The following is a 25611-nucleotide window of genomic DNA, read 5'->3' on the forward strand; positions in this document are numbered from 1 at the left end:
GGTCCTAGCTCATGTCCAATGATCCAAAGCCAGCTAAAAAGTCAATAATCAATACCTAAAACTTGAATTCTACTACTTCTTACTGGCTATTACATCAACTTAGAAGCTTCATCTCTGTTCTACTATGGTGCTTTTAGTGTCTCCACATACCGCAGCACGCGACATAGCTTTGCAGAAGATAAGTACAACCGTTTCAGAGAGAAGAGCGCCCAATGTGACGATCTGGCTAAAAGTCGATTCGATAACAAATGACGCAAACGGACGGATTTCTCAGGTTTTTACTACATATGAACACTTTTCACATTCTCCCGTGCAACTCGGCTGCTAGTCCTCCTTTCATGCAGAATCTTAAGGTCATTGCCCATGTCCAAGGCACCAAAGCCAGCTAAAAAGTCAATAATGATATCTAAAACTTGAATTGTACTATTTCTTACTGGCTATTACATCATCTTAGAAGCTTCATCTGTGTTCTACTATGGTGCTTTTAGTGTCTCCGCATAACGCAGCACGCGACATAGCTTTGCAGACGATAAGTACAACCGTTTCAGAGAGAAGAGCGGTCAATGTGACGATCTGGATTTAAGACGATTCGATAACAAATGACGAAAACGGACGGATTTCTTGGGTTTTTACTACATATGAACACTTTTCACGTTCTCCCGTGCAACTCGGCAGCTAGTCCTCCTTTCATGTAGAATCTTAATGTCCTAGCTCATGTCCAAGGCACCAAAGCCAGCTAAAAAGTCAATAACCGATACCTAAAACTAGAATTGTACTACTTCTTACTGGCTATTACATCAACTTTGAAGCTTGATCTGTGTTGTACTATGGTGCTTTTAGTGTCTCAGCATACCGCAGCACGCGACATAGCTTTGCAGACGATAAGTACAACCGTTTCAGAGAGAAGAGCGGCCAATGTGACGATCTGGCTTTAAGTCGACTCGATAACAAATGACGAAAACGGACGGATTTCTCAGGTTTTTACTACATATGAACAGTTTTCACATTCTCCCGTGCTACTGGGCTGCTAGTCCTCCTTTCATGCAGAATCTTAAGGTCCTAGCTCATGTCCAAGGCACCAAAGCCAGCTAAAAAGTCAATTACCGATACCTAAAACTTGAATTGTAATACTTCTTACTGGCTATTACATCAACTTAGAAGCTTCATCTGTGTTCTACTATGGTGCTTTTAGTGTCTCCGCATACCGCAGCACGCGACATAGCTTTGTAGACAATAAGTACAACCGTTTCAGAGAGAAGAGCGACCAATGTGACGATCTGGCTTTAAGTCGATTCGATAACAAATGACGAAAACGGACTTATTTCTCAGGTTTATATTTCATATGAACACTTTTCACATTCTCCCGTGCAACTCGGTTGCTAGTCCTCCTTGCATGCAGAATCTTAAGGTCCTAGCTCATGTCCAAGTCACCAAAGCCAGCTAAAATGTCAGTAATCGATACCAAAAACTTGAATTGGACTACTTCTTACTGGCTATTACATCAACTTAGATGATTCATCTGTGTTCTACTATGGTGATTTTAGTGTCTCCGCATACCGCAGCACGCGAAATAGCTTTGCAGACGATAAGTACAACCGTTTCAGAGAGAAGAGCGCCCAATGTGACGATCTGGCTTTAAGTCGATTCGATAACAAATGACGAAAACGGACGGATTTCTCAGGATTTTATTACATATGAACACTTCTCACATTCACCCGTTCAACTCCTCTGCTAGTCCTCCTTTCATGCAGAATCTTAAGGTCCTAGCTCATGTCCAAGGCATCAAAGCCAGCATAAAGTCAATAATCGATAACTAAAACTTGAATTGTACTACTTCTTACTGGCTATTACATCAACTTAGAAGCTTCATCTGTGTTCTACTATGAAGATTTTCTTGTCTCCGCATACCGCAGCACGCGACATAGCTTTGCAGACGATATGTACAACCGTTCAGAAAAAAGAGCGGCCATTGTGACGATCTGGCTTTAAGTCGATTCGATAACAAATGACGAAAACGGACGGATTTCTCAGGTTTTTACTACATATGAACACTTTTCATATTCTCCCGTGCAACTCGGCTGCTAGTCCTCCTTTCATGCAGAATCTTAAGGTCCTAGCTCATGTCCAAGTCACCAAAGCCAGCTAAAATGTCAATAATCGATACCAAAAACTTGAATTGGACTACTTCTTACTGGCTATTACATCAACTTAGATGATTCATCTGTGTTCTACTATGGTGATTTTAGTGTCTCCGCATACCGCAGCACGCGACATAACTTTGCAGACGATAAGTACAACCGTTTCAGAGAGAGGAGCGGCCAATGTGACCATCTGGCTTTAAGTCGATTCGATTACAAATGACGCAAACGGACCGATGTCTCAGGTTTTTACTACATATGAACACTTTTCACATATTCCCGTGCAACTCGGCAGCTAGTCCTCCTTTCATGTAGAATCTTAAGGTCCTAGCTCATGTCCAAGGCACCAAAGCCAGCTAAATAGTCAATAACCGATACCTAAAACTACAATTGTACTACTTCTTACTGGCTATTACATCAACTTAGAAGCTTGATCTGTGTTGTACTATGGTGCTTTTAGTGTCTCAGCATACCGCAGCACGCGACATAGCTTTGCAGACGATACGCACAACGGTTTCAGAGAGAAGAGCGACCAATGTGACGATCTGGCTTTAAGTCGATTCGATAACAAATGACGAAAACGGACTTATTTCTCAGGTTTATATTTCATATGAACACTTTTCACATTCTCCCGTGCAACTCGGTTGCTAGTCCTCCTTTCATGCAGAATCTTAAGGTCCTAGCTCATGTCCAAGTCACCAAAGCCAGCTAAAAAGTCAATAATCGATACCTAAATTTGAATTCTACTACTTCTTACTGGCTATTACATCAACTTAGAAGCTTCATCTCTGTTCTACTATGGTGCTTTTAGTGTCTCCACATACCGCAGCACGCGACATAGCTTTGCAGAAGATAAGTACAACCGTTTCAGAGAGAAGAGCGCCCAATGTGACGATCTGGCTAAAAGTCGATTCGATAACAAATGACGCAAACGGACGGATTTCTCAGGTTTTTACTACATATGAACACTTTTCACATTCTCCCGGGCAACTCGGCTGCTAGTCCTTCTTTCATGCAGAATCTTAAGGTCCTTGATCATGTCCAAGGCACCAAACCAGCTAAAAAGTCAATAATCAATATCTAAAACTAGTATTGTACTACTTCTTACTGGCTACTACATTAACTTAGAAGGTTGATCTGTTTTGTACTATGGTGCTTTTAGTGTCTCAGCATACCGCAGCACGCGACATAGCTTTGCAGACGATACGCACAACGGTTTCAGAGAGAAGAGCGACCAATGTGACGATCTGGCTTTAAGTCGATTCGATAACAAATGACGAAAACGGACTTATTTCTCAGGTTTATATTCCATATGAACACTTTTCACATTCTCCCGTGCAACTCGGTTGCTAGTCCTCCTTTCATGCCGAATCTTAAGGTCGTAGCTCATGTCCAAGTCACCAAAGCCAGCTAAAAAGTCAATAATCGATACCTAAATTTGAATTGGACTACTTCTTACTGGCTATTACATCAACTTAGATGCTTCATCTGTGTTCTACTATGGTGAGTTTAGTGTCTCCGCATACCGCAGCACGCGAAATAGCTTTGCAGACGATAAGTACAACCGTTTCAGAGAGAAGAGCGCCCAATGTGACGATCTGGCTTTAAGTCGAATCGTTAACAAATGACGAAAACGGACGGATTTCTCAGGATTTTATTACATATGAACACTTTTCACATTCTCCCGTGCAACTCGGCTGCTAGTCCTCCTTTCATGCAGAATCTTAAGGTCCTAGCTCATGTCCAATGATCCAAAGCCAGCTAAAAAGTCAATAATCAATACCTAAAACTTGAATTCTACTACTTCTTACTGGCTATTACATCAACTTAGAAGCTTCATCTCTGTTCTACTATGGTGCTTTTAGTGTCTCCACATACCGCAGCACGCGACATAGCTTTGCAGAAGATAAGTACAACCGTTTCAGAGAGAAGAGCGCCCAATGTGACGATCTGGCTAAAAGTCGATTCGATAACAAATGACGCAAACGGACGGATTTCTCAGGTTTTTACTACATATGAACACTTTTCACATTCTCCCGTGCAACTCGGCTGCTAGTCCTCCTTTCATGCAGAATCTTAAGGTCATTGCCCATGTCCAAGGCACCAAAGCCAGCTAAAAAGTCAATAATGATATCTAAAACTTGAATTGTACTATTTCTTACTGGCTATTACATCATCTTAGAAGCTTCATCTGTGTTCTACTATGGTGCTTTTAGTGTCTCCGCATAACGCAGCACGCGACATAGCTTTGCAGACGATAAGTACAACCGTTTCAGAGAGAAGAGCGGTCAATGTGACGATCTGGCTTTAAGACGATTCGATAACAAATGACGAAAACGGACGGATTTCTTGGGTTTTTACTACATATGAACACTTTTCACGTTCTCCCGTGCAACTCGGCAGCTAGTCCTCCTTTCATGTAGAATCTTAATGTCCTAGCTCATGTCCAAGGCACCAAAGCCAGCTAAAAAGTCAATAACCGATACCTAAAACTAGAATTGTACTACTTCTTACTGGCTATTACATCAACTTTGAAGCTTGATCTGTGTTGTACTATGGTGCGTTTAGTGTCTCAGCATACCGCAGCACGCGACATAGCTTTGCAGACGATAAGTACAACCGTTTCAGAGAGAAGAGCGGCCAATGTGACGATCTGGCTTTAAGTCGACTCGATAACAAATGACGAAAACGGACGGATTTCTCAGGTTGGTTTTTACTACATATGAACAGTTTTCACATTCTCCCGTGCTACTGGGCTGCTGGTCCTCCTTTCATGCAGAATCTTAAGGTCCTAGCTCATGTCCAAGGCACCAAAGCCAGCTAAAAAGTCAATTACCGATACCTAAAACTTGAATTGTACTACTTCTTACTGGCTATTACATCAACTTAGAAGCTTCATCTGTGTTCTACTATGGTGCTTTTAGTGTCTCCGCATACCGCAGCACGCGACATAGCTTTGTAGACAATAAGTACAACCGTTTCAGAGAGAAGAGCGACCAATGTGACGATCTGGCTTTATGTCGATTCGATAACAAATGACGAAAACGGACTTATTTCTCAGGTTTATATTTCATATGAACACTTTTCACATTCTCCCGTGCAACTCGGTTGCTAGTCCTCCTTGCATGCAGAATCTTAAGGTCCTAGCTCATGTCCAAGTCACCAAAGCCAGCTAAAATGTCAATAATCGATACCAAAAACTTGAATTGGACTACTTCTTACTGGCTATTACATCAACTTAGATGATTCATCTGTGTTCTACTATGGTGATTTTAGTGTCTCCGCATACCGCAGCACGCGAAATAGCTTTGCAGACGATAAGTACAACCGTTTCAGAGAGAAGAGCGCCCAATGTGACGATCTGGCTTTAAGTCGATTCGATAACAAATGACGAAAACGGACGGATTTCTCAGGATTTTATTACATATGAACACTTCTCACATTCACCCGTTCAACTCCTCTGCTAGTCCTCCTTTCATGCAGAATCTTAAGGTCCTAGCTCATGTCCAAGGCATCAAAGCCAGCATAAAGTCAATAATCGATAACTAAAACTTGAATTGTACTACTTCTTACTGGCTATTACATCAACTTAGAAGCTTCATCTGTGTTCTACTATGAAGATTTACTTGTCTCCGCATACCGCAGCACGCGACATAGCTTTGCAGACGATATGTACAACCGTTCTGGAAAAAGAGCGGCCATTGTGACGATCTGGCTTTAAGTCGATTCGATAACAAATGACGAAAACGGACGGATTTCTCAGGTTTTTACTACATATGAACACTTTTCATATTCTCCCGTGCAACTCGGCTGCTAGTCCTCCTTTCATGCAGAATCTTAAGGTCCTAGCTCATGTCCAAGTCACCAAAGCCAGCTAAAATGTCAATAATCGATACCAAAAACTTGAATTGGACTACTTCTTACTGGCTATTACATCAACTTAGATGATTCATCTGTGTTCTACTATGGTGATTTTAGTGTCTCCGCATACCGCAGCACGCGACATAGCTTTGCAGACGATAAGTACAACCGTTTCAGAGAGAAGAGCGGCCAATGTGACCATCTGGCTTTAAGTCGATTCGATTACAAATGACGCAAACGGACCGATGTCTCAGGTTTTTACTACATATGAACACTTTTCACATATTCCCGTGCAACTCGGCAGCTAGTCCTCCTTTCATGTAGAATCTTAAGGTCCTAGCTCATGTCCAAGGCACCAAAGCCAGCTAAATAGTCAATAACCGATACCTAAAACTAGAATTGTACTACTTCTTACTGGCTATTACATCAACTTAGAAGCTTGATCTGTGTTGTACTATGGTGCTTTTAGTGTCTCAGCATACCGCAGCACGCGACATAGCTTTGCAGACGATACGCACAACGGTTTCAGAGAGAAGAGCGACCAATGTGACGATCTGGCTTTAAGTCGATTCGATAACAAATGACGAAAACGGACTTATTTCTCAGGTTTATATTTCATATGAACACTTTTCACATTCTCCCGTGCAACTCGGTTGCTAGTCCTCCTTTCATGCAGAATCTTAAGGTCCTAGCTCATGTCCAAGTCACCAAAGCCAGCTAAAAAGTCAATAATCGATACCTAAATTTGAATTCTACTACTTCTTACTGGCTATTACATCAACTTAGAAGCTTCATCTCTGTTCTACTATGGTGCTTTTAGTGTCTCCACATACCGCAGCACGCGACATAGCTTTGCAGAAGATAAGTACAACCGTTTCAGAGAGAAGAGCGCCCAATGTGACGATCTGGCTAAAAGTCGATTCGATAACAAATGACGCAAACGGACGGATTTCTCAGGCTTTTACTACATATGAACACTTTTCACATTCTCCCGTGCAACTCGGCTGCTAGTCCTCCTTTCATGCAGAATCTTAAGGTCATTGCCCATGTCCAAGGCACCAAAGCCAGCTAAAAAGTCAATAATGATATCTAAAACTCTAATTGTACTATTTCTTACTGGCTATTACATCATCTTAGAAGCTTCATCTGTGTTCTACTATGGTGCTTTTAGTGTCTCCGCATAACGCAGCACGCGACATAGCTTTGCAGACGATAAGTACAACCGTTTCAGAGAGAAGAGCGGTCAATGTGACGATCTGGCTTTAAGACGATTCGATAACAAATGACGAAAACGGACGGATTTCTTGGGTTTTTACTACATATGAACACTTTTCACGTTCTCCCGTGCAACTCGGCAGCTAGTCCTCCTTTCATGTAGAATCTTAATGTCCTAGCTCATGTCCAAGGCACCAAAGCCAGCTAAAAAGTCAATAACCGATACCTAAAACTAGAATTGTACTACTTCTTACTGGCTATTACATCAACTTTAAAGCTTGATCTGTGTTGTACTATGGTGCGTTTAGTGTCTCAGCATACCGCAGCACGCGACATAGCTTTGCAGACGATAAGTACAACCGTTTCAGAGAGAAGAGCGGCCAATGTGACCATCTGGCTTTAAGTCGATTCGATAACAAATGACGAAAACGGACGGATTTCTCGGGTTTTTACTACATATGAACACTTTTCACATTCTCCCGTGCAACTCGTTTGCTAGTCCTGCTTTCATGCAGAATCTTAAGGTCCTAGCTCATGTCCAAGTCACCAAAGCCAGCTAAAAAGTCAATTACCGATACCTAAAACTTGAATTGTACTACTTCTTACTGGCTATTACATCAACTTAGAAGCTTCATCTGTGTTCTACTATGGTGCTTTTAGTGTCTCCGCATACCGCAGCACGCGACATAGCTTTGTAGACAATAAGTACAACCGTTTCAGAGAGAAGAGCGACCAATGTGACGATCTGGCTTTAAGTCGATTCGATAACAAATGACGAAAACGGACTTATTTCTCAGGTTTATATTTCATATGAACACTTTTCACATTCTCCCGTGCAACTCGGTTGCTAGTCCTCCTTGCATGCAGAATCTTAAGGTCCTAGCTCATGTCCAAGTCACCAAAGCCAGCTAAAATGTCAATAATCGATACCAAAAACTTGAATTGGACTACTTCTTACTGGCTATTACATCAACTTAGATGATTCATCTGTGTTCTACTATGGTGATTTTAGTGTCTCCGCATACCGCAGCACGCGAAATAGCTTTGCAGACGATAAGTACAACCGTTTCAGAGAGAAGAGCGCCCAATGTGACGATCTGGCTTTAAGTCGATTCGATAACAAATGACGAAAACGGACGGATTTCTCAGGATTTTATTACATATGAACACTTCTCACATTCACCCGTTCAACTCCTCTGCTAGTCCTCCTTTCATGCAGAATCTTAAGGTCCTAGCTCATGTCCGAGGCATCAAAGCCAGCATAAAGTCAATAATCGATAACTAAAACTTGAATTGTACTACTTCTTACTGGCTATTACATCAACTTAGAAGCTTCATCTGTGTTCTACTATGAAGATTTACTTGTCTCCGCATACCGCAGCACGCGACATAGCTTTGCAGACGATATGTACAACCGTTCAGGAAAAAGAGCGGCCATTGTGACGATCTGGCTTTAAGTCGATTCGATAACAAATGACGAAAACGGACGGATTTCTCAGGTTTTTACTACATATGAACACTTTTCATATTCTCCCGTGCAACTCGGCTGCTAGTCCTCCTTTCATGCAGAATCTTAAGGTCCTAGCTCATGTCCAAGTCACCAAAGCCAGCTAAAATGTCAATAATCGATACCAAAAACTTGAATTGGACTACTTCTTACTGGCTATTACATCAACTTAGATGATTCATCTGTGTTCTACTATGGTGATTTTAGTGTCTCCGCATACCGCAGCACGCGACATAGCTTTGCAGACGATAAGTACAACCGTTTCAGAGAGAAGAGCGGCCAATGTGACCCTCTGGCTTTAAGTCGATTCGATTACAAATGACGCAAACGGACCGATGTCTCAGGTTTTTACTACATATGAACACTCTTCACATATTCCCGTGCAACTCGGCAGCTAGTCCTCCTTTCATGTAGAATCTTAAGGTCCTAGCTCATGTCCAAGGCACCAAAGCCAGCTAAATAGTCAATAACCGATACCTAAAACTAGAATTGTACTACTTCTTACTGGCTATTACATCAACTTAGAAGCTTGATCTGTGTTGTACTATGGTGCTTTTAGTGCCCCTCATACCGCAGCACGCGACATAGCTTTGCAGACGATACGCACAACGGTTTCAGAGAGAAGAGCGACCAATGTGACGATCTGGCTTTAAGTCGATTCGATAACAAATGACGAAAACGGACTTATTTCTCAGGTTTATATTTCATATGAACACTTTTCACATTCTCCCGTGCAACTCGGTTGCTAGTCCTCCTTTCATGCAGAATCTTAAGGTCCTAGCTCATGTCCAAGTCACCAAAGCCAGCTAAAAAGTCAATAATCGATACCTAAATTTGAATTCTACTACTTCTTACTGGCTATTACATCAACTTAGAAGCTTCATCTCTGTTCTACTATGGTGCTTTTAGTGTCTCCGCATAACGCAGCACGCGACATAGCTTTGCAGACGATAAGTACAACCGTTTCAGAGAGAAGAGCGGTCAATGTGACGATCTGGCTTTAAGACGATTCGATAACAAATGACGAAAACGGACGGATGTCTTGGGTTTTTACTACATATGAACACTTTTCACGTTCTCCCGTGCAACTCGGCAGCTAGTCCTCCTTTCATGTAGAATCTTAATGTCCTAGCTCATGTCCAAGGCACCAAAGCCAGCTAAAAAGTCAATAACCGATACCTAAAACTAGAATTGTACTACTTCTTACTGGCTATTACATCAACTTTGAAGCTTGATCTGTGTTGTACTATGGTGCTTTTAGTGTCTCAGCATACCGCAGCACGCGACATAGCTTTGCAGACGATAAGTACAACCGTTTCAGAGAGAAGAGCGGCCAATGTGACGATCTGGCTTTAAGTCGATTCGATAACAAATGACGAAAACGGACGGATTTCTCAGGTTGGTTTTTACTACATATGAACAGTTTTCACATTCTCCCGTGCAACTGGGCTGCTAGTCCTCCTTTCATGCAGAATCTTAAGGTCCTAGCTCATGTCCAAGGCACCAAAGCCAGCTAAAAAGTCAATTACCGATACCTAAAACTTGAATTGTACTACTTCTTACTGGCTATTACATCAACTTAGAAGCTTCATCTGTGTTCTACTATGGTGCTTTTAGTGTCTCCGCATACCGCAGCACGCGACATAGCTTTGTAGACAATAAGTACAACCGTTTCAGAGAGAAGAGCGACCAATGTGACGATCTGGCTTTAAGTCGATTCGATAACAAATGACGAAAACGGACTTATTTCTCAGGTTTATATTTCATATGAACACTTTTCACATTCTCCCGTGCAACTCGGTTGCTAGTCCTCCTTGCATGCAGAATCTTAAGGTCCTAGCTCATGTCCAAGTCACCAAAGCCAGCTAAAAAGTCAATAATCGATACCTAAATTTGAATTGGACTACTTCTTACTGGCTATTACATCATTTTAGATGCTTCATCTGTGTTCTACTATGGTGATTGTAGTGTCTCCGCATACCGCAGCACGCGAAATAGCTTTGCAGACGATAAGTACAACCGTTTCAGAGAGAAGAGCGCCCAATGTGACGATCTGGCTTTAAGTCGATTCGATAACAAATGACGAAAACGGACGGATTTCTCAGGACTTTATTACATATGAACACTTTTCACATTCTCCCGTGCAACTCGGCTGCTAGTCCTCCTTTCATGCAGAATCTTAAGGTCCTAGCTCATGTCCAAGGCACCAAAGCCAGCTAAAAAGTCAATAATCAATACCTAAAACTTGAATTCTACTACTTCTTACTGGCTATTACATCAACTTAGAAGCTTCATCTGTGTTCTACTATAGTGCTTTTAGTGTCTTCACATACCGCAGCACGCGACATAGCTTTGCAGAAGATAAGTACAACCGTTTCAGAGAGAAGAGCGCCCAATGTGACGATCTGGCTAAAAGTCGATTCGATAACAAATGACGAAAACGGACGGATTTCTCAGGTTTTTACTACTTTTGAACACTTTTCACATTCTCCCGGGCAACTCGGCTGCTAGTCCTTCTTTCATGCAGAATCTTAAGGTCCTAGATCATGTCCAAGGCACCAAAGCCAGCTAAAAAGTCAATAATCAATATTTAAAACTTGAATTGTACTACTTCTTACTGGCTATTACATTAACTTAGAAGCTTCATCTGTGTTCTACTATGGTGCTTTTAGTGTCTCCGCATATCGCAGCACGCGACATAGCTTTGCAGACGATAAGTACAACGATTTCAGAGAGAAGAGCGGCAAATGTGACGATCTGGCTTTAAGTCGATTCGATAACAAATGACGCAAACGGACGGATTTCTCAGGTTTTTACTACATATGAACACTTTTCACATTCTCCCGGGCAACTCGGCTGCTAGTCCTTCTTTCATGCAGAATCTTAAGGTCCTAGATCATGTCCAAGGCACCAAACCAGCTAAAAAGTCAATAATCAATATCTAAAACTTGTATTGTACTACTTCTTACTGGCTATTACATCAACTTAGAAGCTTGATCTGTATTGTACTATGGTGCTTTTAGTGTCTCAGCATACCGCAGCACGCGACATAGCTTTGCAGACGATAAGTACAACGGTTTCAGAGAGAAGAGCGACCAATGTGACGATCTGGCTTTAAGTCGATTCGATAACAAATGACGAAAACGGACTTATTTCTCAGGTTTATATTTCATATGAACACTTTTCACATTCTCCCGTGCAACTCGGTTGCTAGTCCTCCTTTCATGCAGAATCTTAAGGTCCTAGCTCATGTCCAAGTCACCAAAGCCAGCTAAAAAGTCAATAATCGATACCTAAATTTGAATTGGACTACTTCTTACTGGCTATTACATCAACTTAGATGCTTCATCTGTGTTCTACTATGGTGAGTTTAGTGTCTCCGCATACCGCAGCACGCGAAATAGCTTTGCAGACGATAAGTACAACCGTTTCAGAGAGAAGAGCGGCCATTGTGACGATCTGGCTTTAAGTCGATTCGATAACAAATGACGAAAACGGACGGATTTCTCAGGTTTTTACTACATATGAACACTTTTCATATTCTCCCGTGCATCTCGGCTGCTAGTCCTCCTTTCATGCAGAATCTTAAGGTCCTAGCTCATGTCCAAGTCACCAAAGCCAGCTAAAATGTCAATAATCGATACCAAAAACTTGAATTGGACTACTTCTTACTGGCTATTACATCAACTTAGATGATTCATCTGTGTTCTACTATGGTGATTTTAGTGTCTCCGCATACCGCAGCACGCGACATAGCTTTGCAGACGATAAGTACAACCGTTTCAGAGAGAAGAGCGGCCAATGTGACCATCTGTCTTTAAGTCGATTCGATTACAAATGACGCAAACGGACCGATGTCTCAGGTTTTTACTACATATGAACACTTTTCACATATTCCCGTGCAACTCGGCAGCTAGTCCTCCTTTCATGTAGAATCTTAAGGTCCTAGCTCATGTCCAAGGCACCAAAGCCAGCTAAATAGTCAATAACCGATACCTAAAACTAGAATTGTACTACTTCTTACTGGCTATTACATCAACTTAGAAGCTTGATCTGTGTTGTACTATGGTGCTTTTAGTGCCCCTCATACCGCAGCACGCGACATAGCTTTGCAGACGATACGCACAACGGTTTCAGAGAGAAGAGCGACCAATGTGACGATCTGGCTTTAAGTCGATTCGATAACAAATGACGAAAACGGACTTATTTCTCAGGTTTATATTTCATATGAACACCTTTCTCATTCTCCCGTGCAACTCGGTTGCTAGTCCTCCTTTCATGCAGAATCTTAAGGTCCTAGCTCATGTCCAAGTCACCAAAGCCAGCTAAAAAGTCAATAATCGATACCTAAATTTGAATTCTACTACTTCTTACTGGCTATTACATCAACTTAGAAGCTTCATCTCTGTTCTACTATGGTGCTTTTAGTGTCTCCGCATAACGCAGCACGCGACATAGCTTTGCAGACGATAAGTACAACCGTTTCAGAGAGAAGAGCGGTCAATGTGACGATCTGGCTTTAAGACGATTCGATAACAAATGACGAAAACGGACGGATTTCTTGGGTTTTTACTACATATGAACACTTTTCACGTTCTCCCGTGCAACTCGGCAGCTAGTCCTCCTTTCATGTAGAATCTTAATGTCCTAGCTCATGTCCAAGGCACCAAAGCCAGCTAAAAAGTCAATAACCGATACCTAAAACTAGAATTGTACTACTTCTTACTGGCTATTACATCAACTTTGAAGCTTGATCTGTGTTGTACTATGGTGCTTTTAGTGTCTCAGCATACCGCAGCACGCGACATAGCTTTGCAGACGATAAGTACAACCGTTTCAGAGAGAAGAGCGGCCAATGTGACGATCTGGCTTTAAGTCGATTCGATAACAAATGACGAAAACGGACGGATTTCTCAGGTTGGTTTTTACTACATATGAACAGTTTTCACATTCTCCCGTGCAACTGGGCTGCTAGTCCTCCTTTCATGCAGAATCTTAAGGTCCTAGCTCATGTCCAAGGCACCAAAGCCAGCTAAAAAGTCAATTACCGATACCTAAAACTTGAATTGTACTACTTCTTACTGGCTATTACATCAACTTAGAAGCTTCATCTGTGTTCTACTATGGTGCTTTTAGTGTCTCCGCATACCGCAGCACGCGACATAGCTTTGTAGACAATAAGTACAACCGTTTCAGAGAGAAGAGCGACCAATGTGACGATCTGGCTTTAAGTCGATTCGATAACAAATGACGAAAACGGACTTATTTCTCAGGTTTATATTTCATATGAACACTTTTCACATTCTCCCGTGCAACTCGGTTGCTAGTCCTCCTTTCATGCAGAATCTTAAGGTCCTAGCTCATGTCCAAGTCACCAAAGCCAGCTAAAAAGTCAATAATCGATACCTAAATTTGAATTGGACTACTTCTTACTGGCTATTACATCATTTTAGATGCTTCATCTGTGTTCTACTATGGTGATTGTAGTGTCTCCGCATACCGCAGCACGCGAAATAGCTTTGCAGACGATAAGTACAACCGTTTCAGAGAGAAGAGCGCCCAATGTGACGATCTGGCTTTAAGTCGATTCGATAACAAATGACGAAAACGGACGGATTTCTCAGGATTTTATTACATATGAACACTTTTCACATTCTCCCGTGCAACTCGGCTGCTAGTCCTCCTTTCATGCAGAATCTTAAGGTCCTAGCTCATGTCCAAGGCACCAAAGCCAGCTAAAAAGTCAATAATCAATACCTAAAACTTGAATTCTACTACTTCTTACTGGCTATTACATCAACTTAGAAGCTTCATCTGTGTTCTACTATGGTGCTTTTAGTGTCTTCACATACCGCAGCACGCGACATAGCTTTGCAGAAGATAAGTACAACCGTTTCAGAGAGAAGAGCGCCCAATGTGACGATCTGGCTAAAAGTCGATTCGATAACAAATGACGAAAACGGACGGATTTCTCAGGTTTTTACTACATTTGAACACTTTTCACATTCTCCCGGGCAACTCGGCTGCTAGTCCTTCTTTCATGCAGAATCTTAAGGTCCTAGATCATGTCCAAGGCACCAAAGCCAGCTAAAAAGTCAATAATCAATATTTAAAACTTGAATTGTACTACTTCTTACTGGCTATTACATTAACTTAGAAGCTTCATCTGTGTTCTACTATGGTGCTTTTAGTGTCTCCGCATATCGCAGCACGCGACATAGCTTTGCAGACGATAAGTACAACGATTTCAGAGAGAAGAGCGGCAAATGTGACGATCTGGCTTTAAGTCGATTCGATAACAAATGACGCAAACGGACGGATTTCTCAGGTTTTTACTACATATGAACACTTTTCACATTCTCCCGGGCAACTCGGCTGCTAGTCCTTCTTTCATGCAGAATCTTAAGGTCCTAGATCATGTCCAAGGCACCAAACCAGCTAAAAAGTCAATAATCAATATCTAAAACTTGTATTGTACTACTTCTTACTGGCTATTACATTAACTTAGAAGCTTCATCTGTGTTCTACTATGGTGCTTTTAGTGTCTCCGCATATCGCAGCACGCGACATAGCTTTGCAGACGATAAGTACAACGGTTTCAGAGAGAAGAGCGGCAAATGTGACGATCTGGCTTTAAGTCGATTCGATAACAAATGACGCAAACGGACGGATTTCTCAGGTTTTTACTACATATGAACTCTTTTCACATTCAACCGTGCAACTCGGCAGCTAGTCCTCCTTTCATGTAGAATCTTAAGGTCCTAGCTCATGTCCAAGGCACCAAAGCCAGCTAAATAGTCAATAACCGATACCTAAAACTAGAATTGTACTACTTCTTACTGGCTATTACATCAACTTAGAAGCTTGATCTGTATTGTACTATGGTGCTTTTAGTGTCTCAGCATACCGCAGCACGCGACATAGCTTTGCAGACGATAAGTACAACGGTTTCAGAGAGAAGAGCGACCAATGTGACGATCTGGCTTTAAGTCGATTCGATAACAAATGACGAAAACGGACTTATTTCTCAGGTTTATATTTCATATGAACACTTTTCACATTCTCCCGTGCAACTCGGTTGCTAGTCCTCCTTTCATGCAGAATCTTAAGGTCCTAGCTCATGTCCAAGTCACCAAAGCCTGCTAAAAAGTCAATAATCGATACCTAAATTTGAATTGGACTACTTCTTACTGGCTATTACATCAACTTAGATGCTTCATCTGTGTTCTACTATGGTGAGTTTAGTGTCTCCGCATACCGCAGCACGCGAAATAGCTTTGCAGACGATAAGTACAACCGTTTCAGAGAGAAGAGCGGCCAATGTGACGATCTGGCTTTAAGTCGATTCGATAACAAATGACGAAAACGGGCGGATTTCTCAGGATTTTATTACATATGAACACTTTTCACATTCTCCCGTGCAACTCGGCTGCTAGTCCTCCTTTCATGCAGAATCTTAAGGTCCTAGCTCATGTCCAATGCACCAAAGCCAGCTAAAAAGTCAATAATCAATACCTAAAACTTGAATTCTACTACTTCTTACTGGCTATTACATCAACTTAGAAGCTTCATCTCTGTTCTACTATGGTGCTTTTAGTGTCTCCACATACCGCAGCACGCGACATAGCTTTGCAGAAGATAAGTACAACCGTTTCAGAGAGAAGAGCGCACAATGTGACGATCTGGCTAAAAGTCGATTCGATAACAAATGACGCAAACGGACGGATTTCTCAGGTTTTTACTACATATGAACACTTTTCACATTCTCCCGTGCAACTCGGCTGCTAGTCCTCCTTTCATGCAGAATCTTAAGGTCATTGCCCATGTCCAAGGCACCAAAGCCAGCTAAAAAGTCAATAATGATATCTAAAACTTGAATTGTACTATTTCTTACTGGCTATTACATCATCTTAGAAGCTTCATCTGTGTTCTACTATGGTGCTTTTAGTGTCTCCGCATAACGCAGCACGCGACATAGCTTTGCAGACGATAAGTACAACCGTTTCAGAGAGAAGAGCGACCAATGTGACGATCTGGCTTTAAGTCGATTCGATAACAAATGACGAAAACGGACTTATTTCTCAGGTTTATATTTCATATGAACACTTTTCACATTCTCCCGTGCAACTCGGTTGCTAGTCCTCCTTTCATGCAGAATCTTAAGGTCCTAGCTCATGTCCAAGTCACCAAAGCCAGCTAAAAAGTCAATAATCGATACCTAAATTTGAATTGGACTACTTCTTACTGGCTATTACATCATTTTAGATGCTTCATCTGTGTTCTACTATGGTGATTTTAGTGTCTCCGCATACCGCAGCACGCGAAATAGCTTTGCAGACGATAAGTACAACCGTTTCAGAGAGAAGAGTGCCCAATGTGACGATCTGGCTTTAAGTCGATTCGATAACAAATGACGAAAACGGACGGATTTCTCAGGATTTTATTACATATGAACACTTTTCACATTCTCCCATGCAACTCGGCTGCTAGTCCTCCTTTCATGCAGAATCTTAAGGTCCTAGCTCATGTCCAAGGCACCAAAGCCTGCTAAAAAGTCAATAATCAATACCTAAAACTTGAAATCTACTACTTCTTACTGTCTATTACATCAACTTAGAAGCTTCATCTCTGTTCTACTATGGTGCTTTTAGTGTCTCCACATACCGCAGCACGCGACATAGCTTTGCAGAAGATAAGTACAACCGTTTCAGAGAGAAGAGCGCCCAATGTGACGATCTGGCTAAAAGTCGATTCGATAACAAATGACGCAAACGGACGGATTTCTCAGGTTTTTACTACATATGAACACTTTTCACATTCTCCCGGGCAACTCGGCTGCTAGTCCTTCTTTCATGCAGAATCTTAAGGTCCTAGATCATGTCCAAGGCACCAAAGCCAGCTAAAAAGTCAATAATCAATATTTAAAACTTGAATTGTACTACTTCTTACTGGCTATTACATTAACTTAGAAGCTTCATCTGTGTTCTACTATGGTGTTTTTAGTGTCTCCGCATATCGCAGCACGCGACATAGCTTTGCAGACGATAAGTACAACGGTTTCAGAGAGAAGAGCGGCAAATGTGACGATCTGGCTTTAAGTCGATTCGATAACAAATGACGCAAACGGACGGATTTCTCAGGTTTTTACTACATATGAACACTTTTCACATTCTCCCGGGCAACTCGGCTGCTAGTCCTCCTTTCATGCAGAATCTTAAGGTCATTGCCCATGTCCAAGGCACCAAAGCCAGCTAAAAAGTCAATAAAGATATCTAAAACTTGAATTGTACTATTTCTTACTGGCTATTACATCATCTTAGAAGCTTCATCTGTGTTCTACTATGGTGCTTTTAGTGTCTTCGCATAACGCAGCACGCGACATAGCTTTGCAGACGATAAGTACAACCGTTTCAGAGAGAAGAGCGGTCAATGTGACGATCTGGCTTTAAGACGATTCGATAACAAATGACGAAAACGGACGGATTTCTTGGGTTTTTACTACATATGAACACTTTTCACATTCTCCCGTGCAACTCGGCAGCTAGTTCTCCTTTCATGCAGAATCTTAAGGTCCTAGCTCATGTCCAAGTCACCAAAGCCATCTAAAAAGTCAATAATCGATACCTAAAACTTGAATTGTACTACTTCTTACTGGCTATTACATCAACTTAGATGCTTCATCTATGTTCTACTACGGTGCTTTTAGTTTCTCCGCATACCGCAGCACGCGACACAGCTTTGCAGACGATAAGTACAACCGTTTTAGAGAGAAGAGCGGCTAATGTTACGATCTGGCTTTAAGTCGATTCGATAACAAATGACGAAAACGGACGGATGTCTCAGGTTTTTACTACATATGAACACTTTTCACATTCTCCTGTGCAACTCGGCTGCTAGTCCTCCTTTTATGCAGAATCTTAAGGTCATAGCTCATGTCCAAGGCACCAAAGCCAGCTAAAAAGCCAATAATCGATACCTAAAACTTGAATTGGACTACTTCTTACTGGCTATTACATCAACTTAGAACCTTCATCTATGTTCTACTACGGTACTTTTAGTTTCTCCGCATACCGCAGCACGCGACATAGTTTTGCAGAAGATAAGTACAACCGTTTCAGAGAGCAGAGCGGCCAATGTGACGATTTGGCTTTAAGTCGATTCGATAACAAGTGACGAAAACGGACGGATTTCTCAGATTTTTACTACATATAAACACTTTTCACATTCTCCCGTGCAACTCGGCTGCTAGTCCTCCTTTCATGCAGAATCGTAAGGTCCTAGCTCTTGTCCAAGGCACCAAAGCCAGCTATAAAGTCAATAATCAATATCTAAAACTTGAATTGTACTACTTCTTACTGGCTATTACATCAACTTAGAAGCTTCATCTGTGTTCTACTATGGTGCTTTTAGTGTCTCCGCATATCGCAGCACGCGACATAGCTTTGCAGAAGATAAGTACAACCGTTTCAGAGAGAAGAGCGCCCAATGTGACGATCTGGCTTTAAGTCGATTCGATAACAAATGACGCAAACGGACCGATTTCTCAGGTTTTTACTATATATGAACACTTTTCACATTCACCCGTGCAACTCTGCTCCTAGTCCTCCTTTCATGCAGAATCTCAACGTCCAAGCTCATGTCCAAGGGACCAAAGCGAGCCAAAAAGTCAATAACCGATACCTAAAAATTGAATTGTACAACTTCTTACTGGCTATTACATCATCTTAGAAGCTTCATCTGTGTTCTACTATGGTGTTTTTAGTGTCTCCGAATACCGCAGTACGTGACATAGCTTTGCAGACGATAAGTACAACCGTTTCAGAGAGAAGAACGGCCAATGTGACCATCTGGCTTTAAGTCGATTCGATAACAAATGACGAAAACGGACGGATTTCTCAGGTTTTTACTACATATGAACACTTTTCACATTCACCCGTGACACTCTGCTCCTAGTCCTCCTTTCATGCAGAATCTTAAGGTCCTAGCTCATGTCCAAGGCACCGAAGCCAGCTAAAAAGTCAATAATCGATACATAAAACTTGAATTGTACTACATATTACTGGCTATTGCATCAACTTAGAAGCTTCATCTGTGTTCTACTATGGTGCTTTTAGTGTCTCCGCATACCGCAGCACGCGACATAGCTTTGCAGACGATAAGTACAACGGTTTCAGAGAGAAGAGCGGCCAATGTGACGATCTGGCTTTAAGTCGATTCGATAACAAATGACGAAAACGGACGGATTTCTGAGGTTTTTACTACGTATGAACACTTCTCACATTCCCCGTTCAACTCCTCTGCTAATCCTCCTTTCATGCAGAATCTTAAGGTCCTAGCTCATGTCCAAGGCATCAAAGCCAGCTATAAAGTCAATAATCGATAACTAAAACTTGAATTGTACTACTTCTTACTGGCTATTACATCAACTTAGAAGCTTCATCTGTGTTCTACTATGAAGATTTTCTTGTCTCCGCATACCGCAGCACGCGACATAGCTTTGCAGACGATATGTACAACCGTTCAGAAAAAAGAGCGGCCATTGTGACGATCTGGCTTTAAGTCGATTCGATAACAAATGACGAAAACGGACGGATTTCTCAGGTTTTTACTACATATGAACACTTTTCATATTCTCCCGTGCAACTCGGCTGCTAGTCCTCCTTTCATGCAGAATCTTAAGGTCCTAGCTCATGTCCAAGGCATCAAAGCCAGCTATAAAGTCAATAATCGATAACTAAAACTTGAATTGTACTACTTCTTACTGGCTATTACATCAACTTAGAAGCTTCATCTGTGTTCTACTATGAAGATTTTCTTGTCTCCGCATACCGCAGCACGCGACATAGCTTTGCAGACGATATGTACAACCGTTCAGAAAAAAGAGCGGCCATTGTGACGATCTGGCTTTAAGTCGATTCGATAACAAATGACGAAAACGGACGGATTTCTCAGGTTTTTACTACATATGAACACTTTTCATATTCTCCCGTGCAACTCGGCTGCTAGTCCTCCTTTCATGCAGAATCTTAAGATCCTAGCTCATGTCCAAGTCACCAAAGCCAGCTAAAATGTCAATAATCGATACCAAAAACTTGAATTGGACTACTTCTTACTGGCTATTACATCAACTTAGATGCTTCATCTGTGTTCTACTATGGTGATTTTAGTGTCTCCGCATACCGCAGCACGCGACATAGCTTTGCAGACGATAAGTACAACCGTTTCAGAGAGAAGAGCGGCCAATGTGACGATCTGGCTATAAGTCGATTCGATAACAAATGACGAAAACGGACGGATTTCTGAGGTTTGTACTACATGCGAACACTTTTCACATTCTCCCGTGCAACTCGGCTGCTAGTCCTCCTTTCATGCAGAATCTCAAGGTCCTAGCTCATGTCCAAGGCACCAAGGCAGCTAAAAGGTCAATAATCAATACTTAAAACTTGAATTGTACTACTTCTTACTGGCTATTACATCAACTTAGAAGCTTCATCTGTGTTCTACTATGGTGCTTTTAATGTCTCCGCATACCGCAGCACGCGACATAGCTTTGCAGACGATAAGTACAACCGTTTCAGAGAGAAGAGCGCCCAATGTGACGATCTGGCTTTAAGACGATTCGATAACAAATGACGAAAACGGACGGATTTCTCAGGATTTTATTACATATGAACACATTTCACATTCTCCCGTGCAACTCGGCTGCTAGTCCTCCTTTTATGCAGAATCTTAAGGTCATAGCTCATGTCCAAGGCACCAAAGCCAGCTAAAAAGCCAATAATCGATACCTAAAACTTGAATTGGACTACTTCTTACTGGCTATTACATCAACTTAGAACCTTCATCTATGTTCTACTACGGTACTTTTAGTTTCTCCGCATACCGCAGCACGCGACATAGTTTTGCAGAAGATAAGTACAACCGTTTCAGCGAGCAGAGCGGCCAATGTGACGATTGGGCTTTAAGTCGATTCGATAACAAGTGACGAAAACGGACGGATTTCTCAGGTTTTTACTACATATAAACACTTTTCACATTCTCCCGTGCAACTCGGCTGCTAGTCCTCCTTTCATGCAGAATCGTAAGGTCCTAGCTCTTGTCCAAGGCACCAAAGCCAGCTAAAAAGTCAATAATCAATATCTAAAACTTGAATTGTACTACTTCTTACTGGCTATTACATCAACTTAGAAGCTTCATCTGTGTTCTACTATGGTGCTTTTAGTGTCTCCGCATATCGCAGCACGCGACATAGCTTTGCAGAAGATAAGTACAACCGTTTCAGAGAGAAGAGCGCCCAATGTGACGATCTGGCTTTAAGTCGATTCGATAACAAATGACGCAAACGGACCGATTTCTCAGGTTTTTACTATATATGAACACTTTTCACATTCACCCGTGCAACTCTGCTCCTAGTCCTCCTTTCATGCAGAATCTCAACGTCCTAGCTCATGTCCAAGGGACCAAAGCGAGCCAAAAAGTCAATAACCGATACCTAAAAATTGAATTGTACAACTTCTTACTGGCTATTACATCATCTTAGAAGCTTCATCTGTGTTCTACTATGGTGTTTTTAGTGTCTCCGAATACCGCAGTACGTGACATAGCTTTGCAGACGATAAGTACAACCGTTTCAGAGAGAAGAACGGCCAATGTGACAATCTGGCTTTAAGTCGATTCGATAACAAATGACGAAAACGGACGGATTTCTCAGGTTTTTACTACATATGAACACTTTTCACATTCACCCGTGACACTCTGCTCCTAGTCCTCCTTTCATGCAGAATCTTAAGGTCCTAGCTCATGTCCAAGGCACCGAAGCCAGCTAAATAGTCAATAATCGATACATAAAACTTGAATTGTACTACATCTTACTGGCTATTGCATCAACTTAGAAGCTTCATCTGTGTTCTACTATGGTGCTTTTAGTGTCTCCGCATACCGCAGCACGCGACATAGCTTTGCAGACGATAAGTACAACCGTTTCAGAGAGAAGAGCGGCCAATGTGACGATCTGGCTTTAAGTCGATTCGATAACAAATGACGAAAACGGACGGATTTCGCTGGTTTTTACTACGTATGAACACTTCTCACATTCCCCGTTCAACTCCTCTGCTAATCCTCCTTTCATGCAGAATCTTAAGGTCCTAGCTCATGTCCAAGGCATCAAAGCCAGCTATAAAGTCAATAATCTATAACTAAAACTTGAATTGTACTACTTCTTACTGGCTATTACATCAACTTAGAAGCTTCATCTGTGTTCTACTATGAAGATTTTCTTGTCTCCGCATACCGCAGCACGCGACATAGCTTTGCAGACGATATGTACAACCGTTCAGAAAAAAGAGCGGCCATTGTGACGATCTGGCTTTAAGTCGATTCGATAACAAATGACGAAAACGGACGGATTTCTCAGGTTTTTACTACATATGAACACTTTTCATATTCTCCCGTGCAACTCGGCTGCTAGTCCTCCTTTCATGCAGAATCTTAAGATCCTAGCTCATGTCCAAGTCACCAAAGCCAGCTAAAATGTCAATAATCGATACCAAGAACTTGAATTGGACTACTTCTTACTGGCTATTACATCAACTTAGATGCTTCATCTGTGTTCTACTATGGTGATTTTAGTGTCTCCGCATACCGCAGCACGCGACATAGCTTTGCAGACGATAAGTACAACCGTTTCAGAGAGAAGAGCGGCCAATGTGACGATCTGGCTATAAGTCGATTCGATAACAAATGACGAAAACGGACGGATTTCTCAGGTTTGTACTACATGCGAACACTTTTCACATTCTCCCGTGCAACTCGGCTGCTAGTCCTCCTTTCATGCAGAATCTCAAGGTCCTAGCTCATGTCCAAGGCACCAAGGCAGCTAAAAGGTCAATAATCAATACTTAAAACTTGAATTGTACTACTTCTTACTGGCTATTACATCAACTTAGAAGCTTCATCTGTGTTCTACTATGGTGCTTTTAATGTCTCCGCATACCGCAGCACGCGACATAGCTTTGCAGACGATAAGTACAACCGTTTCAGAGAGAAGAGCGCCCAATGTGACGATCTGGCTTTAAGACGATTCGATAACAAATGACGAAAACGGACGGATTTCTCAGGATTTTATTACATATGAACACATTTCACATTCTCCCGTGCAACTCGGCTGCTAGTCCTCCTTTCATGCAGAATCTTAAGGTCCTAGCTCATGTCCAAGTCACCAAAGCCAGCTAAAATGTCAATAATCAATACCTAAAACTTGAATTCTACTACTTCTTACTGGCTATTACATCAACTTAGAAGCTTCATCTCTGTTCTACTATGGTGCTTTTTGTGTCTCCACATACCGCAGCACGCGACATAGCTTTGCAGAAGATAAGTACAACCGTTTCAGAGAGAAGAGCGGCCAATGTGACGATCTGGCTAAAAGTCGATTCGATAACAAATGACGAAAACGGACGGATTTCTCAGGTTTTTACTACATATGAACACTTTTCACATTCTCCCGGGCAACTCGGCTGCTAGTCCTTCTTTCATGCAGAATCTTAAGGTCCTAGATCATGTCCAAGGCATCAAACCAGCTAAAAAGTCAATAATTTAATATCTAAAACTTGTTTTGTACTACTTCTTACTGGCTATTACATTAACTTAGAAGCTTCATCTGTGTTCTACTATGGTGCTTTTAGTGTCTCCGCATATCGCAGCACGCGACATAGCTTTGCAGACGATAAGTACAACGGTTTCAGAGAGAAGAGCGGCAAATGTGACGATCTGGCTTTAAGTCGATTCGATAACAAATGACGCAAACGGACGGATTTCTCAGGTTTTTACTACATATGAACACTTTTCACATATTCCCGTGCAACTCGGCAGCTAGTCCTCCTTTCATGTAGAATCTTAAGGTCCTAGCTCATGTCCAAGGCACCAAAGCCAGCTAAATAGTCAATTACCGATACCTAAAACTAGAATTGTACTACTTCTTACTGGCTATTACATCAACTTAGAAGCTTGATCTGTGTTGTACTATGGTGCTTTTAGTGTCTCAGCATACCGCAGCAGGCGACATAGCTTTGCAGACGATAAGTACAACCGTTTCAGAGAGAAGAGCGGTCAATGTGACGATCTGGCTTTAAGACGATTCGATAACAAATGACGAAAACGGACGGATTTCTTGGGTTTTTACTACATATGAACACTTTTCACATTCACCCGTGCAACTCTGCTCCTAGTCCTCCTTTCATGCAGAATCTTAAGGTCCTAGCTCATGTCCAAGGGACCAAAGCGAGCCAAAAAGTCAATAACCGATACCTAAAAATTGAATTGTACAACTTCTTACTGGCTATTACATCATCTTAAAAGCTTCATCTGTGTTCTACTATGGTGTTTTTAGTGTCTCCGAATACCGCAGTACGTGACATAGCTTTGCAGACGATAAGTACAACCGTTTCAGAGAGAAGAGCGGCCAATGTGACCATCTGGCTTTAAGTCGATTCGATAACAAATGACGAAAACGGACGGATTTCTCAGGTTTTTACCACATATGAACACTTTTCATATTCTCCCGTGCAACTGGGCTGCTAGTCCTCCTTTCATGCAGAATCTTAAGGTCCTAGCTCATGTCCAAGTCACCAAAGCCAGCTAAAATGTCAATAATCGATACCAAAAACTTGAATTGGACTACTTCTTACTGCCTATTACATCAACTTAGATGCTTCATCTGTGTTCTACTATGGTGATTTTAGTGTCTCCGCATACCGCAGCACGCGAAATAGCTTTGCAGACGATAAGTACCACCGTTTCAGAGAGAAGAGCGGCCAATGTGACGATCTGGCTATAAGTCGATTCGATAACAAATGACGAAAACGGACGGATTTCTCAGGTTTTTACTACATG

This window comes from Schistocerca gregaria, unplaced genomic scaffold, assembly GCF_023897955.1.
Source record: "Schistocerca gregaria isolate iqSchGreg1 unplaced genomic scaffold, iqSchGreg1.2 ptg000198l, whole genome shotgun sequence".
Classification (NCBI taxonomy): Eukaryota; Metazoa; Arthropoda; class Insecta; order Orthoptera; family Acrididae; genus Schistocerca; species Schistocerca gregaria.